At 59.3% G+C, this 19,830-nt stretch overlaps 1 protein-coding gene across 1 annotated transcript in view; it reads right to left on the bottom strand.

Annotated features, from left to right (window-relative positions):
* FAM222A (family with sequence similarity 222 member A) overlaps nucleotides 1-11,971 on the bottom strand; it is a 29,302-nt gene extending 17,331 nt beyond the window's left edge. The window contains exon 1 of the mRNA XM_069030723.1: nucleotides 11,885-11,971. The gene's annotated coding sequence lies outside the window, so the exon portion shown is untranslated. The remainder of the gene's footprint in view (nucleotides 1-11,884) is intronic.
* Between the last annotated feature and the right edge of the window lie 7,859 nt (nucleotides 11,972-19,830).

Here is a 19,830-nt window from a genome sequence, read left to right as displayed (position 1 = left end):
CCACCCTGGCAGGGAGCTCCCCTTCCCCACAAGCCCGGGGACATCAGAGCTTCTTCTCGCCACCCCCTGTCACTGCCACCACCACTGGTCCCACAGACACTGATTTCCCATCCGATGGCACCCTGCGAGGGTGAGGAGGTGCCAGAGGAGGAAGGCTTCCCCCCTGCACACAGTGGATGCCCATCCCATTGCAGGGCGAGCAGGATTTTGGCTGATGCTGCTGTGCCAGCTCGTGCCCATCTCCCATCCAGATTTAGGGTGGAGGGGACGCAGCGATGCCACAGCTCTGCCCTAAAAGGGGTGAGCACAGAAAGGTCACCCCACTGTGAATCATGGGGGAGCACCAGGTAAAATAAAACCCAAAGTTTGTCACTGAAGGTGCCAGCGGTCACCCCATGACCTTCCCTCGCCCGACCTTCCCTCATCCCGCCCGGCTAATCCGCTCCCCTCCGCGTGCTCCAGCCCCGGGCCTTTCAGGGGGCCCTGTTAATAATTAAATGTTAATCTAAAAAGCAATTTTAGCTGCAGTGCTGCAGATCTGGTTAGAGATTACATTAGCATGTAAGAGTCAAGGGTAATTTTCTCTAACCCCTCTTGTGATCTTTAAAACCCGCAGATCTTAAAGCAACACCAGCTCCTCTGATTAAAATTGGAAGCTGGGGTTTGCGACGGATAATGATGCTGGAAGTGATTATTTTGCTGCTCAGGGTCTCGCTGGGATGTGGGGACTGCGGGGGCCTGGGGGAGCGACCCAGACCAGCCAAGTGGCCTCTCCCAGCCCGTGCCCTGTGGAGATGCTGGGAAGGTGCTGAGGTGAGCCCAGGACCCGGTGCTGAGCAGAGCTGTGACACCCTGAGCATCCCCATTTCCCACTTCCCCAGAGCCCACTTTTACTGACAGAGGAAACATTTTGCCTCCAGTAGGATGGTGCCTTTTTTGGGCTGCTGTGACACCAGGATGGCACAGAGCCTGCCAGCCGTGGCACATTGCCAGGGACAGAGTGGCACTGGACCAGGACCCTCACTGCTGGCATCTTACAGCAGCATCTCATGTCTCTCCCACTGCACCCAGAGATGAGGTTTCTGCTCTCGTGGCAGCCCCAAGGAGAAACCCCTTGGACTGTTCAAGAAAGTCAACATCAAAAAATACCCCAAAACAACCTTTTGTTGACGAGCAGGGCCAAAGGAACTGGGACAGGGCACAGCAAATCACCTCCTGAGCAGTTCCAAAGACCCTATGGAAGAAATACGGTATCGGATGTGTCCGTAACGATGGAATTTAAAAAAACCCCAACACTTTGAGTGCTGTTGAGCATTTGCAGACGTCCCCGCGCAGGGCTCGGGCAGCCTGGTTAAATTTATGTGTCAGCTTTAAGGAGGCCTCTCATCAAATGAGCTATTTTGGGCAGAGATTAAAGATCTATTTTCGCTGCGAGCGGGAACAGCTCTCGAACAGGTTAATAATGATTCTGGAAAGCCAAGCGCGCCTCCAGCACCCCAGGGCAGGGACTCAGAGCCCTGGCTGGTGTTGGGGGGTTCCTGAGGCTCGCTGAGCCAGGAGGGTGGGCGATCACAGTGCAACATTGCCCCGGCCCGCTGCCATCCTGCTGGGGAGGAAGGAACCCCGCGTGCTGCGGCGGGAGTCGAGCAGCCGTGGGTAATTGGAAGTGGCAGACACTGGCACGGTGCTGCCGAGAAGGTCATTACGTAGGACTGGGAACGAAATGCCAGGAGCGAGGGGGGAGCGGCCCCGTTAGCAAAGGTCAGGGCCCCGCTCGGGTGCCATCGGTGTTTTTGGCAGGGCTCAGTCCTGGCTGCGTGCACCGAGGTCCCGGAAGGGCCAGCGCGCAGCGGGTGGGCAGGATCCGCCAGGTCCTGCCAGACGTGTACAGACATGTCTCCTTGGATGTGGCACCAGCTCCTCAAAGCAAATCCTCCCTGATCCGACACAGTCATGCCATGCCTTCCTCCCTGCACACGGATCGGGAAGAGGGGGTGGGGGGAGCCGTCCGTCATGGATGCTCGGGATGCTCAAGGGCTTTCGGTCCCAGCCGCAGCACAGACATGGGATCAACCAACAGAAAAGCCAAGTGGCTCCATGGAGCAGCAATTAAAAGCACTCTAGACCCCAACAGGCCAGGAGTCAACCCCAGCATGGGCAACTCGCAGCATCCACGTCTCCAGCTGAGACCCAACCAGCTCAGCAGAGACCAAAGCTCCCCATCACAGCTCCTGCCCCATCCTGGCTCACTCCTGCCCCATCCCAGGGGTTTGATTGTCCCCTGCAGTGACAGTCCCTGTGCTCCCACGGTCATGGTGCCCCGTCCAGCTGCCCCACACTCGGCAGCCGGGCTCGCTCCACTCCATAATTACAGCCCCAAGTGCCGGAGCTGTGAAAGAATCTGACGAGGAATCCAGGGTAGATCTCGCGCTGCTGAAATTACTATAATCAAAGGCTTTCACAAAGGCTTCAAATGCAACCAATTACCCTGAAAGGCGAGGCAAGAAAGAAAACAAATTAACATGTTTGCACAGAGCCTCGACGCGGCGCACACACCGCCCCGCGCCGCCCTCGACCCGGCCGGCCGCTCTTCTCCACCCTCGGTCCCGCTCCCCATCCCTGGCTGCCCTCTCCTCATCCCTGGGTAGCAGCTCCCCATCCCCACGGCTGGTCCCTATCCCACATCCTGCTCCGCTCGCAGCTGCACACAAAGGGGCTCTGTGCCCGTCCCTCGCCCCGCGGCCGCCCACTGCCCCGCCGGCACACAAAAGCCCTGCCTGTGCCACGGCCGGCTCCGGCGCAGGCTCGGGGGTTTGCCAGGGTGGCCTGGGGAAACCTCCTTCGCTCGCTCCCTCCCTCCTCCCCCAGAGCTGGAGGGGTCCCCAGGCCAAGGGAGGGGAGGGGGCTCCTCAAAGGAACCCATTGAGCGACAGCTGGGGAAGCCTCTCACGGCGGGACCCCCCACCCTCCCCTCTTACATTGCACTTCGTCTGCGCTGCAGGTCTGGGGGAAAGAAAAGGGGGGGAAAAAAAATCAACTTCTTCCTTTTAATATTTAACGCGAGTCCATCACCCTCAGTCTATTTGGTAACACAAAGCTCTGGAGATTTAAACCCTTCTCACCCGGAGAGATGGAAATGAATGGTGCTCTTTAATGAGCTGGTTCAGCAGAAAAGATAGATTTCCAAGATTACTGTAGGAATTCTTATAATTGATGTGTACTTTTGTAACAAGGATTATACCACCATCCGGTCAAGTAATTCCAGCTCTTCCCCCCCTTCTCCCAAGCTCACCCTGCTTTTGGAGTTCCCTGGGGAGAAGGACCAGGCTGTGTCCCCGTGGGGAGAAAGCAATTCGGGAGGGGGAGGAAGAAAAAGACAAAGAGAAATTAAACAGGTTTTTCTTATTTATCCATAGACAACCTAACGCAGCCACCGAATGGGAAAATAAGGCATCTCTCCAGATTTCTCTATTTGTTTTACAAATCCCTACTTTCCCCACCGATCCGAGGCCGGATGAGCCGCTGAATGCCGAGTAATTAAAAGGAACAGAGAACAATACTCAGCGCTGCCGAAGAACACGGAGTTTCCCTCAGATGTTTATAGCAATTGTATGAAAATGTACCAGGCGGGATGGGGAGAGCTGACAGCCGGGATTGGGAGCAGCCGGGATCGGAGCTGGCTGCCTCCCCCGCCTGATTGGCATTAATTGTGCGCGTTTGCAAAGCAGAACGGAAAGTCTGACACGAGCTGCGAGCCAACATTTCTTTCTAATAGTCTTAATGATTACGACGAGAGCTGATGATCATCGCGGGGTGTTAATAGCCCGGAGAGCGGCTCTACGGCTGCTCCCGCTGGGGACAAGCGGGGATGTCCCAGCCCAGCTCCCCAAGGGTGGGCTGGGGTGTCATGGGATGAGCTCAAGCGGTCCCATGCAGCCACGCCACTGCCTGTCAGGCTGTAAAACCCTGACAAGGGGACAGGAAGGACAGGGAGGGGACAAGAAGGACAGGGAAGGGACAAGAAGGACACGGAGGGGACAGCAGCCTCCTGTTCCATCCCCAGGCTCTGTCCCATCGGAGGGGTGGCTGCAGGGGCGGGGAGAACGTGCCCCACACTGAGCCCCCTATGCAGCAGGAGTGTCCCCATGCTGGGGGCAGCACTGGGCCACCCTGCTCCCACAGGTGCCCCAAACCAGCTGCCACAGCCCCATCCCCAGCAGGTACCACGGGAGGGGCTGGGGGTGCTGCCCTGGGGAGCGAGGAGAGCGACTGCAAAGAACCCACCGAACAGCAGAGCCCGTCATTAGCAACTGATTAATGAAACCCGAGCTTTCTCTTTACAAGGCTGTTTCTCCGGATGTCCTTGAGTTTCACTGCTGCAGAGGCGAGCGGGGAGGTGGGTGGGTCGGCTCGGGAACCAGCACGGGCTGCTCCGAGCACGGCAGAGACGGAGCCAGACGCTCACGAAAACCCTGCACAGCCCCGGCCTGGCCAGGTTTACACGGGAGGAAAAATCAATGGCCATCGATCTGCAATACAAAGGCACCGCGGCGCTGGCAGACGGCAGGCGGCTGCCATCTGACCGGGGCTGTGCAGGGGACACTGCGGGGGTCACCTCGCTGGGGACCGCGTTGACAGGGGACACGGCTGGGGGTCACATTGCTGGGGACCAGAGTGCCCAAGGAGGGGACAACAGCTCGGGGTCACCTCACCGGGAACTGCGGTGCTCACTGGGGGGACACGGCTCGGGGTCACATTGCTGGGGACCAGAGTGCCCAAGGAGGGGACACAGCTCGGGGTCACCTCACCGGGAACTGCGGTGCTCACTGGGGGACACGGCTCGGGGTCACATTGCTGGGCACCAGCTGCCCACCGTGGGACACAGCTGGAGCACAGCCAGCAGCACCGATGGCCATCCCATCCCGCAGCAGGTCCCTGCGGGCAGCGAGCAGCACGGCCAGGCCATGTGCCACAAACCCTCGCAGCAGCGGCAGCCGGGGCACATCCACGGTGTGTGGGTGGCCCTTGGCCGTGTCCTTGCCGGGACACGGCTGTCACCCGCTCAGCCTCCCCCAGCTGGATGGAGAGACGGCCTCAGCCCGGCTCTGAGCTGTTTGATTTGTTTTATCATCCGCACTGGCCAACAGATCACTCAGCTCTGGGCTTTCTGAGCTCACTAATAATTGTTCCCTGATGAAAAGAAATCGAGACTCGGTCCCTTTCTTCTTTCCCGCCGCTCTTTCCAAAAAAAAAAAAATGTCCGTAAAGAAGAGCTATAAAAATGGCTTGTTATCTCACCTAGCGAGGCTCGGGCTGTATGTTATTGCTAATTGGGTATAACATCCTTGTCTTGTTCTGCTCTCTGAAGCTAAATCAAGAAAGCACCACTGCTGCGAACTAATTATATCTCTGGACTGCAGACTCCAGCTTGTCTTCCCCTTTATTGAGTTAAAAAATGGTCACTAACCTTAATCTCTCATATTCCCAAGAATTAGGGCTGCTGGAAACCCACCACTTCCACCTGCCTCCTGCTCTGTGCTGGGAAAGATGGGGCACGTGGCCTGATGAAGAGTTTGTGCTGCTCTGGGACGCAGCCCTGAGCCAGATCTCAGAGCTGCCCAGTCCTGTGGCATCCTGTGGCACCGGAGCATTGTGACCACCACGGACACTGCTCAGGTCCATGCGCCACCGAGTCTTTCTCACATCCAGCTCAGAGTCTCCCTGTGCTGCACACACTCCAAGACTGGCCCTCTCTCCTCCTCACAGGAGACTCTAAGCTTCTTTCACTGGGACGTTTTTAAAATCTGCCCCTCCAGCACTCCCAGGCTTGGCAGCTGTGGGCAGATGTGAGCACAAGGGTCACGTGCACAGAAACCGAGGGGAGCAGATCCTGCTCCAGTTCATCCATGTCAGCTCCCAGTCCCAGCCCAGGATGGACCCCCATGAGCCTGTTAAAGCTGCTGCTCACCCCCAGGTCCTCGATGGGAGCAGGGACCCTGCGGCCACCCAGCTGTGCCACTACAGGTGGCTGTGGACAAAGCTCTCTGGTTACTGGCATGGCTGCACCCTCTCACACTGCAGCCACGGCCCAGACCCCAGGGGACAGGACAACCAGTGCCCCAAAGGTCACCGAGATGAGCAGGACAGCTTGGGCCACACAGGACAGCCCTGTTCCTTCCTGTCCCAGCAACTCCCTTAACACCAGCAACCTGGGGGGAGAAATACCAGCAGCAATGTGAGGCTGTGGGACAGGAACCGGAGCAGTGGCACTGAGCTCAGCATCCTGCCCAGCTCCATCCCCCTGCCCATGGGCACAGATGGTGTTACTTTCCAAAGGCAAAGTCAAACTCCAGTTCTCCCCGCGAGCCAAGAGCATCCCTTAAAAAAAATTGATACTTCCCTGACTATTAATTAACCTGAACCACTTAAAACTGCCTTCAATTTGTCAGGTTTAACTGCCAGCTCTTCTCGGTAAATCAAGCGTCGCGTGCAGATGGAGGCTGCGCGTGCGAGGCGGCGGCGAAGGAGCAGGCGGGGAGAGGGGCACCCGGTGCCATGCTCTCCATCCTGCCCCCTGAGAGCCCCGGGGATGATATTCACACCCCACAATTAGCCAGGACACGGTATTAAACACACCAGGCAGGCAGGAGCAGGCAGGGCAGCCAGCAGGGCTCGGAGCACCCCACACCGCAGCCTTCCCGTCTCCCCCCACGGCGCCCTTGTCGTGCAGCCAAGGCTGAATTGGAAAGCAATATGAATATTTATCTCTGACAGCGAAATCTCCCCGCTGCAGGGTATTAAGGCTTTATTAGTGTGTGGTTACCAGCCACGCTAAGCCAGCCCCTGCTCTTGCCGGGAGCGCAGAGGGATGACCTACAAGAGGCAGATGGCAAAGCCTTGGAGAGCCCCCAATGCTGGGACGTGCCTCCTGAGAAGGGGGCTGTGCCCCTCCAGCCCCATGCAGGGAGACAGAGTCAAGGTCCCCCTACCAAAGCCTCCTCCTCACCCAGCACCAGCCCCTCCGAAACGCCTCCCCAGGCTGGGGCCATCCCCCCGCCCCCGCAGCTCTCGCCGTTTTGGGTTAAAACGCTGATGTATTCTCTCTTTAGCAAAAAGAGTCCCAGGGGCTATAAAAACTCCCAGCAGGCTCCTGTCAGTCTCAGGTCATTAACTTTCTTTCATTGGGAGTTTGTTTACAGCCAGCCATAAATAGCGGCGCCCGCGCTGCTCGCTCGCCAGCGGGACGGGACGGGATGGGATGGGATGGGATGGGATGGGTTGGGACTGCCCATGCAGGGGGGCCCAGCACCCCAGGCTCCAAGGTGTGGGGGCCAGCACTCGCTCTCCTCTATCAACTTTTCCCATGCCCCACGTTTCCCTGCACCCCATCCTGCTCGGCACAGCGCTGCCCACGGCACCATGTGCCACGGAGCCACCTCAGCCCTGCAAATTGATGGGGTCACCTTGTGCGCGGCCTGAGGGAGCCAGAACGTGCCTGCGGCTCAGTCCTGGCCTTTCCTGGAGGAGGAGGAAGGAGGCAGCTGGCTGGAGCTGTCCCCGTGGGTGACCTGCCCCGAGTCCTGCCCCACACCCTCACCCAGCCCAGCCCTTGTGCCTGTCACAAGCACCAATCTCATGTCAGGACCTCTGCGTGTTTGGGGTGACCCAGTCCCAGTGCACAGAGCTCTGGGGGGACCCCAAGACCCCTCATCTCACCACAGCCTGCACCTCAGAGCTCTGCTTTGCCAATAGCACAGACAGAAAGAGGAAACCGAGCGTGCCACTGGCACGGCTGGCACAGCGCTCCTGCCAGGATGCTTCCCACCCGTGGCTCCTCTGCACCCAGGCACACACAGGACAATCTCAGAGCACCCACATCGTGCTGCCTGCCCAGGATAGGCACCCACGGGACAATCTCAGAGCACCCACATCCTGCTGCCTGCCCAGGACGGGCACCTACGGCTCTGCCAATGCCTCCAGCGCCAGCAGCTCACCCTGAACCCTGCTGATGCCTCGGCAACTCCGGTGTGCCACCGGGCTGGGATCCCACTGGATGCAGGTGCCCAGGGCTGGCACAGGTGCTCGGGAGCTTTATTTGCCGTGGCTGTGTGAACCCATCAGCTGGGGCTTCCATGGTTCCACAGGTACTCCCAGCAAAGCCGCAGCACTCCCTGCATGATGGGGGCTGAGTGGGAGCCTCAGCCTGTCCCCTCGCTGGCACAGCCAGCTCCCCGTGCCACCCCCAACAGCCCCAGGCCGGCACAGATGGCTGGAGTGGGGACTTGGTGGCACAGCCCCCCCATGCCTCATCCCAGGCTGCAGAGGGGGGTGCTGGGGGTCCACAGTTGCAGCCAGCCGGGTCTGGCAGCAGCCAGGAGCCCACCTCGTGTTGTATTTCACGGGTTGGCTGCAGAACCAGCCCACGGACCAGCACCAAGCCAGTCTGTGCACTGGGCTGAGGGATTAAACCCCAAACACACACGGCGACTTGTGCTCTTCCACCCACCCCTAGCTGAGCAGGGACTTGCCAAAAATCCCAGCCTCATCCCCGCCGGTGTCCCGCATCTATGGAAATATCTCTATTTTAACCCATATACTCGCCCAACCTGTAATCAGAGCAACACAAATAGCCCCTGCTTCCCATGTAAATTAAAAACACCCATTAGGCAGATTTCAAAAGATGTCAGTAGGCTTATAATTATACACGACATCCTTCCGAGATAAAAGCGATTACCGGGGATGCAAATCACTTAGCAACCAATCAGTGCCCCCAGAGTGCGGAGCACTGACCAGCCATCCATTTTCGCCTCGTCCTTTTATTCCCTGCATCGAGCAAATACAAACACAGATAAAGAGAGGCACAATAGCTCTTGACACGCAAATAGGTTAACATAATAAAGCCAGCTTTAGCCGGCTCACTCGAGGGAGAAAAGCAATTCTCAGGCAAGCAGGAGGTAATAAAACAGGGCTTTTGTGTTCCTGGCTCCCATTCTCACCCCTGCGCCAGCTTTGCTGCATTAGCTGATAGGCATCGTGGTTTGATTGAATTACCTTTCATGAATATTAGCTTTTTGAGGAATGCGCAGGCAGAAGAGAAAGAAGAAATGTCTTATTTTTGCATGCATGCGCCTGCTGCAGACGGACATGCGGCGGCAGATGCCAGCGGGGGCCGGGAGAGGGGTCCCGGCAGGTGCAGCCCCCGGCCCACCCCGCCAGCTGCAGCATCCCTAGCTTTGGGGGGGTCACACACACACTCCCTCCATCCCAGGGTGAGACACCACCAGCAAAGGATCTTACCCAGGGATACATATCCTGCTGTCCCCACAAGGAGCCGTGGGACCAGGAGGCTTCTGCCATCACCCCCCACGCTCAGGACCCCGCATCCCTGCCCGTCGTAGCCCGACAGCCGGAGGGGGCTGGGGTGGGCCGGCTCCCACCACACATTCCCGAGCCCAGCGCTCCCTGTGCCGCAGGATCACGCCGGAAAGGGAGCGGGGCTGCCCGGCTCCACCGCAGATTTTCCCACACAAGTTGAGGCCACGCAGGAAACCCGCTCCAGGCAAAAATTAACTCCACCGCCTGGCAGGGATGCAAACGCCCGGCACTAATGCCGCACGCACGGCGGGGAGCGCGGGGGCAGCGCGGGGACGGCGGCGGGCAACGGGGGCACCCGGCTCGGGGGGATCACCCCGCGGGGTCGTGGGACCGGAAAACCCTCGGTACCGGAGCCAGAGCCCTTCCCCGGGCAGGGCAGCAGCCTGCAGTTAAAAACCAGCCCCGGGAGGGGAAGGGGCTCCTCCGCAGCCTGCTCAGGGATGGATGAATTTCAGGCTCAGATAAGACAGACAACCAGAGGGGCTAAAAAACTGAGGTGACGCGGCCTCAGCAGCCTGGCAGCAGCCACTCATGTCCTCCTTCCATGGGCTTCCCTGCTCCAGCCTGAGGGTAAATATTCACACCGAGATATTCCAATTTTTAACGACACGCTTGGCTGAAACGGGGCCCAGCTCGCAGCCGGTGCTGCTCCGGCATCAAGAACGTGCCCTCCTGGTACCGCCTCTCAAACCAGCAGGAAAGCTGTTCCCGAAGCTGGGAAAACAAGCCACGTTCCCACAGCCAGGGAATGGTCTTCCCTTCCCCTGCTCTACACACAAGGTCAGCAGAAGGCACCGCGGCAAGAGCTTCCCTCTCCTTCTGCCACGGCTTCAAGGTGGCCTGACCCGACCGCACCCGGCTCCCCGGCACCGCCAATCCACTCCTCAAAGTTTTATGGATCCCTCATAAGAAAAATCCCTCGCAGGATGCCTGGTGCGCTCTGCCAGGGACATTTCCCACCTCACCCCCCAGCACCACAGCCTGGGTGTGAGGGCTTTGCCAGCCGGGGTCCCACCAGAGCGATGTCCACGTGTGTGGCCACTGACCAGCGACATGTGGCCGGCACGCTGGGCAGTCAAACCCCACCACGGGGGCATGAGAAGGTGTAAGACCGCCAAATCCCACTAAATTATCCCGAGAACGACGCTGGACGTTGCTCATGGAGAGAGGGGCCACGCGGCTCTGTCCCCACGCCTGCAGAGCCCCACGGCCACTCTGCCCTCCACAAAAGGTCATCGCCCACTGGGGCAAGCTGCCTGCAGCCTCTGGACAAGAGCATCCCGAGCAGGAGGATGCACATCTAAATACATATATATAAAATTATACCTATATATACACGCACAAGTAAACACGAATCGAAAACCTCCCTACGGAGATCCCGACAACCAGAGCCGGGCAAACCACAACTGCCCAACGCCAATGAATTCATCCCTTGGCAAACACCAAGCACGGCTGGAAAACTTTGCCACTGCCTCTCCTCGGAAATACCCCGCAGGGCCGGAGCCGAGCCCCGGTTGCAGCCGGGCCCTGCGGCGAGCTGTGCCGTGCCGCCGCCGGCTCGCTGCGTCCAGGCCCTGCCTCTCCAGCCATTAAATCTCCACGATGTGACGGCTCTCCCCGGAGCTGGATTGGGATGCTGGGGCTGAGCCGCTGGCACCGGCAACACCTCGTTTCTGTCGGGGACCGAGCCGGAGAGGCGGCACAGCCCGCTCGTCCCCGGCTGGAGGCTGAGGCCGCCCCGGTGGACGCCCAGCCGTGCTGCCCAGGAGCTCTCGGGGACCACGATGCCTCGTCCCCGGTGAATCGTATTCCCAGCGCTGATGGTCCAGAAGATGCCACAGGGATGCTCCCTCCGCAGCGGAGCTTTTTCCAGAGGGGATTTTCCCCGGCAGAGCCTCCTGACCCGGCGGAGGCAGGCAGGGAGACCGGTGTTAAATAAACCATCGCTGGGTGGGTCCTTCTTCCCTCTCCTTTGTGACCGGCGGGATCCACACCAGCGCGGGGTCCATGGCGGGGTCCTGCTCTGCCACCACCCGCTCCGGTGTCGCTGTGGGCTCGGGCGCTTTCCTGCCCGGGAAGGAGGAGAAAACCCCTTTTTTTTTTTTTTTTCCCAGGCGAAAAGGGGCAGAAAAGGGTCGCAGCAAAGGCGGCAGCTCCCGGTCGGCTCCCCCTGGAAGTGTCTCAGCTTTCCTCCTGGAGGCACCCGTGGATATTTTATTTCCACTTACGAGTCAGGCGACCCAAAAAGCCATACAAAAAAAAATCAAAAATCGGATAAAAAAAAAAAAAAAAAAAAAAAAAAAAAAAAAAAACCAAAAGTTGTTCCCGTTCCTCTCCGGCAGCGACGGGAGAGCCGGGCCCCGGCGGCGGCGGCTCCGCGGGCACCACCGGGCACCGCGCTGCGGCGGCACCGCCTCCGCTGCGCTCCGGGAGCCGCCGGAGTCCCCCGGTCCCCGCGCCCCCGCCCGGTAACCCCCCCCGACCTCCCCGGTGCCCGGACCCCCGTTACCGTCAGAGCTGGATCCGGGCCGGCTGCGGGCGCTGCGGTGCGGGGCGCGCCGGGCCGCCCCCCCCGGGCCGCGCAGCAGCAGCGGCGGCGCCCGCCCGGCCCCGCGCCCCGCCGGCGGCCCGCCCCGCCCCGTGCGCGGCCAGCGTGCGGGTCCCGGCGCTCGGCCCCGGGGGGACGGCGGGGGGCGACGCCGGGAAGGGGGGTGGGTGGGCGGGGGGGGGCGGCGGGGGGCGGGAGGCGAAGGGGGGGGGGGGGGGAAAGAGCAAAAAATATCCGGTGAGAAAAAAAAAAAAAAAAAAAAAAAAAATTAAACCCAAATCCACCCGGCGGGGCTGGGCTGGGGCGGCGCGGCGACCCCGGAGAGCATCACAGCGCGGCTGCCCCGGTTCCTTTGTGCGGCGGCGGTCGGTGCCCGGCGGGGCGGGGCGGGGGGGGTGGGGGGGGGGGGTGTCGCGGGGGGCAGCGGCGGCGGCGGCGGCTCAGCGCTCCATGGCGGCGGCGGCGGCGGCGGCGGGCGGGGGTCGCGGCGGGGCGGGGCGGGGGGCGCTGGCGGGGCGGCCCCGGCTGGCGGCTCCCGCCCGGCGCGCGGCTGCGGCGGCTCTGAGCGCCCCGCGCGGGGCCCGGCGGCGGCACGCGGCTCGGCCCCGCCCCCGGCGCGTTGCCATGGCTACGGCGCCGCGTCCTGCGGGGAGCGGGGCGGGGGGGATGGAGGTGGGGGGAGGAGGAAGGGGGCGGAGCGTCCCCGCCACCGCCCCCCCCCCCCCTCACGAGCGTCCCGCGTTCGCGGGAAAATCCGAACGGCGGGACTGCGCTTCCCGGCGTGCCCCGCGCGCCCGCGCCGCGCCGCGGGGATGCGGGCGCGCCGTGAGGGCATCATGGGAGTTGTAGGCCTGCGGGGGGCGTGGGGACCCCCGGGTGAGAAGGGGATGAGAGGCAGGCTGGAGCTCACCCCCGGCCTGCCAGCTGGGGGAACGCCGTGGCCATGGCCACGGACACCCCTGAGCTCCGTGCGCTGTGAGGTCCGAGCGAGCGCTGCTGAGGTTGGCCCCGTTAACACAAGTCCTGGAATCCGTTATTCCTTCCCCAAAATCCCTGCCGCGGGTTCTTTTTGCCACACACGTCTGCGGGAAGGGAGCAGCCAGTTCTCTCTGGTCCGTAACAGTCCCACAGGTGCATGTGCAGCTCCCGAGCACCTCCTAAGCAGCCCAGGGTGAGCCTCCAGGGCTCATCACCTCCCTGCATCCCTCCTCCCCGGCTCCTGCCTCGCAGCACTGAGCTCGGACCAGTTTTGGGGACATGTGGCTTCTTACTGAATTTTGACGAGTTTGGAGTTGGTCTGGCTTGTTCTTGGAGCCTCTCCACCTCCTGCACCCAGGGAAGCACCAGCAGCTTTCCAGGCATCCGTGACCAGGGGTGACAAGGGGAGAGCTGACAGGCAGGGCCCATTTTCCCAAACACGTGAAGCTGTTCCAGTCACCACTCCTGATCCAGTAAAAGCTGAAGGTTGGGAAATTAAAATAATAGCTAGATCTGCTTTCAGGAGAGCGACTCCTCTGTGCAATTATAACACGTATTATGCTCCCTGTGAAAATACATTATATTGAATAAATTCCCTCTAGGAGCAGGGCTATTCATACTGCTCATTTGTTTCAGTTCAAACATTTTTAGCTCATCTCTCTGGCAGGTTCTAGTGCACTTTTATACCTTCTCTGCAGCTTATTTATCTGCTTCCCAGTGTTGCAATAGAGGCCTGCGATAAGAATAAAACCATTACGGATTTGCGAACAGCACTTAGATTTTTCAGAGATAATTTAATCAAAGCTATTAGGAAGGCAGGAAGAAAGGTTGCTCTTTATTCAGGGGGAAAAAAAGATATAAAAAGGAGCCTTCATTCTTCTCAGAAAATGTTTTAGCCACCTGAAGTCGCTCACAAGGACTTGAAAGGGTGACGGCGTCTTTGCCAGGGAAGAGATCCGTCCCGGAATAGCGAACTTCAAAAGGTGGGTGTTTTGGCACTGCCTTCAAGGAGATACTATTAGGCAGTTCTGACCTCCCCATTTCCATCCTTTTTCTCTTTTTTTTTTTTTTTTTTTTTTTTGAAGACTTTACAGAGGAGAAACACTTTTGTGATTCAGGGAACCCGTGAATACTTTTGCCTGAACATAAATTTCCCCCAGCAATGTTGGGAACACAAGGAGAGCCTTAATCTGCTAATGAATGAGCTCTGCAAAGTGAGACCGGCTCCGCTGCCGCTTCCAGAGGGATTGAATTGCAGGGAGGAAGCTGGAGGAGAGAGATTTTTAAAAGTCCTTCTGCTTTAGCACAAATAAATAATGCATCAGCACGTCCGGGGTGGCAGCGGGTGAATCCCTCCCCTGAGGCACTGGGGAGCCCACCCGAAGTTTTCCACGCTCCCAAAACAGGGATAACATGGGATTGTAGTGACAGGACAAGGGGAATGGCTTCAAGCTGACAGAGAGTAGGTTTAGATTCAATGTGAGGAAGGAATTCTTCCCTGTGAGGGTGGGGAGGCCCTGGCACAGGGTGCCCAGAGAAGCTGTGGCTGCCCCTGGATCCCTGGGAGTGTTCCAGGCCAGGTTGGATGGGGCTTGGAGCAACCTGGGCTAGTGGATGCTGTCCCTGCCCATGGCAGGGGGTGGAACAGGATGAGCTTTAATGTCCCTCCCAACTCCAACCATTCCTTGATTCTCTTCTCTGATCCTGTGCTCTTTCAGATAACGATATCCCTTTAATTTAATATCATTATTTTTGACCGGCACTGGCAATTTGGAGCACGGAGCATCTCCATCTCTCATCCTGACAAATGCACGCTGTAATTCTTTGCCCAAAATGTCACTCTGCCCTGGCAATGCCTGGCCCTCAGAATGAGAGAGATTTCCCGGGGATTGAAACCGGGCCATTACTCTCTGCTTTAAATGCATTCAAGGTTCTGAAAGCTGTATCTGCTCTTGTTCCTTTTGTACGAAAAGTTATTGACTTATCAAGGTTAAAATCCATTCCGTATGGCCCAATAAAACAGGGATATCTCCGCATCCGTGCTGTCATTTGCAGGTCCGTTTTCATGGCAACAGGGCTCTTTTCTGCACATTAAACGGTTCAGTTGTGCAAAGTTCAGACATTACATAAACACAGAGGTAACAACAACAACAAAAAAAAAATCAATGAGCTCATAGGCATGGAAAGGGGAGATAGCATTGATCGGGGCCGCCGTCGATATTTGGGATCGCTGGCTCCTGCCCCGTGCGCAGCCCTCCCGTGCTGGCAGCAGGGACACAAAGGGATGATGAAGGACACGGAGGGGGAAATGGCACCTTCACCTCCCTGCCCACATTTAAAGTCACCAGGGCACGGCAAGGGATGCAGGGATGCCCACCCATCCCGCTGATGTCTATCGGCGCCAACAGTGGTGTCGTCACTCCAGTGGGTCCTTCCCATGGCTGGTTTTTGGCTCACAACCCCACCTCCTATTCCTATCAAATCCTTGGAGGTTTCCCCCAGCTCCCAGCTGTTTCCAAATGCAGCTCTCCAAGGGATGGGGGTCTAAGCGGTGGCTCCAGGCAAAGACAGGACACATGGGGGACACAAACCCTGCCGTGGCTGCCCTGGCAGCACCATGCTGAGGACACAGAGCAGGGTGGGGTGCAGGGTGTTGGGGCGAGGGACTTTGATGCTGGTGGGAGATGTTGAGCTTTTTGCTTCCCAGTCAAACGGGGGAGAGAGATTCCGGCGTTAAAATGCTCGTTAGAGGAGAGACACCAACATCTGTTGGGAAAGCAAATGGAGAGCGGAGTGAGGCGGCCAGGGGCAGCCAGGCGTGAAGAGGAGGAGGAGGAGGAGGAGGAGGAAAAGGAGGAGGAGGAGGAAGGAAGGCAGGAGTGGGGGTCTCTCCAAGCTGCTGCTCTGGCACAGAGGATCTGCTGCCCCTCTCCCCGTGCCAGTGTGTGGGCTCATTCCTGGATCCCAAATCTCACAGGAGTGAGAGCAGAATTTGCCCACAGGGAAAAACTGATCCCGTACAGCTCCTTGCTGGGATCCCCAGGGCCAGAAGCTCCCCGAGTGCTGGGGCCAGATTGGGAGAGCTGGATCCAGGGAGGGCATGAGAGCACAGAGGGCATGGAGAGCATGGAGGGCATGGAGGGCAGGCGGCTGATCCAGGCTCAGAAAGCTCCTGTTTGGGCAAGGAACTGTGGCCAGCAGCATCCTCCCCACTGACCCCTGGGTGCCACTGCTGTGGGTGGGCACAGAGGTGGAGCTGGGCAGCATTCGGGGGCAGATGCCTCGGGTGCTGCAGGGTCAGCAAGGCAGAAGCTCCCGTGCTCTGTGCTTGCTTCCCCCCGGTTTATTTATAGATTCAGCAAGTTATTCAGCTGAAACAAATCCCCATTCCAGCCAGGTCCCGGGGCCAGCGGCGCCTGCATCCTCTCCCAGCGCATCAGGCAGCATTTTCTGGGGGGCATCGGCAGCCCCACAACACCACCCAGGCACCTGCAGGGCAAGGGGGTGGCCTGGGCAGGGTGAAAGTCCCCAGGGTGCTGATGGTGACACAAAAGCCGCCCCGAGAGCAAGGCAGGATGGACTGTCCGTGCTGGGGGGATCAGGGTGCAGGGTGAGGGGTGGGCTGGCCGGGGTGAGGGGCTGGGCTCCATCCTGCCCCCCCTCCCAGCCCCCAGGCCCCTCGACAGCAATGCCAGGAGTGAGTGCTCGCCGCCAGCCCGAGTCTATTTTTATTCCCTGCTTAAAAATATCCCCGTCCAGGTCACTGGTGCATGATGGATCATCGCTCCTGAGACTCCCCTCAGGGTCTTCCCAGCTCCAAGACAAGGAGCAGAGTCCAGCTTCCTGCAAGAGCCCCCTGCACCCTTCCCATCGTGTGAAATCACTGAGGGAACATCACGGCCCCCACGCTGGGGGGGCACAGAAATATCCACGTGCTCCTGGGGCTGGAGTGTGATGAACAGCAGCCCCAGTCCTGCCCCGGCCTGGCCCTGTGCCAGCTCTGCATCCCGGCAGTGTCCGGGAGCATCCCGGGGTCACCGTGTCCTCGCTCACCGCTGCCACTGCCCTGCCAGTGGCTGAGCAGATCCTGTGCCTTTTTCTTCCCTCCCGTTGGTATTTTGTGAGAAATTCAACCTTGCTCAAAATCTTGGGTGAAAGCCCTTGTGAGCAAGGCCGGGAGCATAAGGAGGAGCGGATTCCAGCCTGCGGAGCATTTTCTACCCCTGTTAGTCCTGAGGCTCCGATGCCACCCGAGATAAGGCGCTGACTGACAGGTGATTTGGTTTTATCTCACCCGGGGATGTTTCATATCCGGCACGGAGCCATTCCACAGCCTCTCTGTGCTCAAAAGCATCACTGGGTGGAAGAAAAGCCAAGGGGCTTCTGGGGGGTCCCCAGGCTCCAGCTGCAGAAGGGACCCTGCGTGGGCAGAGCAAAGGCACCGCTCCCAGGGAGAGCTTGGTGGGCACAGCTGGGTGCTGTCCTTCACTGCTGTGGGCATCACCTGCTCCCTGCTGGTCCCCAGGGTGCCAGGGCCTCAGAGCCCATCACAGGGAATTCTCCAGCTCCTTGGCAAAACCTTTTGTCTCTCTGAGTTCCTGGAAGAGGAGACGGTCAGGGCCAGGCCTGATGGTGCTGCTGGGCTTGTTCCTGCCCCCTTCCTTGCGTGTGGTGTTCCCTACCTCCCTCCCACACCAATATTTTATTTCCCTCCCATTGCTCTCTGGCCAGTTTCCTTCTGCCCCAAAAGTCTCGACTGTGGTGTTTAACTGCATTTGTGGAGCAGTGCTGGGATGTGCTGCCAGCCTGGATTACGGGGTGCTCCCAGGAAGCTGAGCTACGGGAACAAAAGCAGAGCGAGTTGGAGATTCCCAGGAGATCTTCACCTTTAACTTATTTGCTTCTTTCCCCTCCAAATCTGCTGACATTTGGAAAAGGGGAATCGTTGCAATTTGCTTGTTTCAGCAGGTTCCCCCTCTCCCCCGTGCTGCTCCCAGCTCTGCCGGGCTGTCAGCAGCCCCAGCACCATGGAAGGCACCGACTGTGGCGGGAGAAGGAAGGTGAATGATCCCTGAACCTGCCACAGCGGGACAGAGCAGTGCCCACGGCACCAAGCAACGCCTGGCAGCTCCAAGCGATGCCACGCAGTGGGACCAGAACCCCCCGTGACCCCCATCAGGGCTGCCAGAAGAGCTGGCACAGCCCCTCAGCCTTTCAGCCGGGGAAGCAGCTGATTCAATCCTCCTGACAGTCAGGAATTTCAAACGATTTATTAAAAATGTATAGAGCCGGGTTGTCGGTGTCGCTGCTCTGATAAGAGCGTCGTCTCCCGTGGCAGCCGCCGGGTTTGTGTTCCCCTCACTCCGCCCGCTCCGGGGGGAAGGATCCTTCCACTTGCATATTAATTTTTGGCAGATTGCTGCAGGCAAACCCATCCAGGTTCCATGAGGTGTTACAGCTGAGCCATGACCTCTGGGAAGGCACCGCTGAGTCCCCTGCCCTCACCTCTGCCTGTCCCCTGTCCAGCCTGGCCCCTGTCAGCTCCCGCTGCCCCCTCTGCCCCCCTTGGCCCCTCAGGTCTGGGGGTCCCTTCCCAATGACCCACAGCACCCAGGGAAGGAGCTGTGGAGAGCACAAGGAGCTCCGTTCCCACATGGTGTATGCCAGAGAAGGAGAAATGGGACATCTTGGCAGCTCTGCCATCCATCCATGCCACCCCTGTCCCTGTTACCTGGCAGATCCCCTGGGGACCTGCCCGTGCCCAAGCCTGTTGCCTCCACAGCAGATAATTAATTTAAATCAGGATTTTCTCCTGGTTTGTTTTCAAAAACTGCTTTCTTCACAGCACCTTGGTTTTCCCTGGAAGCCTGGCTGGCAACGTTGGGCATCCCCAGCCCTGCTTGGGCTGTGACTGTTCGATGAGACCATCCTCACCAACCTCACCATCCTCAGCTTGGGGCTGAGGATGAGGCAGCCGGGTCTTGGTAATCCGTCACCATCAGCACGGCTCTGCTTTTGTGCAGCACCAGGACCGTGCAAATCAGGCTCTGTGTGCCCCCGAGCCGGGCTCTGCATGGAGCCAGCCCTGAAATCCCTCCTGGAAAAGGCACAGCACTCATGGGCAAGGGCCTCGTTGTTCCGGGATAACGAGAGCCTGGCGGGGCTCCCGCATGAGGGCTGCCAAGCCCAGTGGATTGGCAGGACCACCCCACCTCCTGTGGCATCTTGCTCGCAGATCCCACTCCCAGAATCCTGCTCCTAATATCCCTCTGCTGGAACTCAGCTCCCAGCACCCAGCTCGCAGCACCCTGTCCCCCGGAACGTGCTCCCAACATCCCTCTCCCAGCATCCCGCTGCTCCCAGCCCAGTCACGCCACCCCCTCTCCCAGTTTTGAGGCCAATTATGGCTCAGAAACTAGCACGGTGCCCAGGTGTACAATCCCAATTAGGCTTTGCTTGAAACCAATTAACCACCATTACAAGTTTTCCATTTTCAGAGCAGGTTTCCCATGGGACGGCCGCTGTCGTGCTGGGCAGCTCAGAGCTGCCAAAACTTGGGGCTGGAGGAAACACTCCTGACCCCACCTCGTCACCTCGGCGTGGCTTCCCAGCCCTGAGTACCTGTGGATGGTGCTGAGCACCGGGGTGGTCCCTGTCCCATCCCTGGGGACACCCACAATGGGCTGATGGCCATGACGGGGTGCGGGAGGCCTTGGCTCCTGCTGCATCCCACGGCAGCGGGGATCCCGAGGGAATAGGGAGGAGCTCTGGATGGTGCTGGGCATCTCCGGGCTGTGGGGCCGGGGGGCCCCGCGCATGGCTGAGCTTTCCGTGCGCTGCCGGTGCCCTCCTGCCGCGGGCTTTGATCCGCACGGCCAAAGAGCAAAGGCAGCGCCTTTGTGCGCCAGGACGCTTTGAAGTCTCCCAAA

This window comes from Aphelocoma coerulescens, chromosome 15 (genome assembly GCF_041296385.1).
Source record: "Aphelocoma coerulescens isolate FSJ_1873_10779 chromosome 15, UR_Acoe_1.0, whole genome shotgun sequence".
NCBI classification, from domain to species: Eukaryota; Metazoa; Chordata; class Aves; order Passeriformes; family Corvidae; genus Aphelocoma; species Aphelocoma coerulescens.
This window is presented reverse-complemented; position numbering and strand designations above follow the sequence as displayed.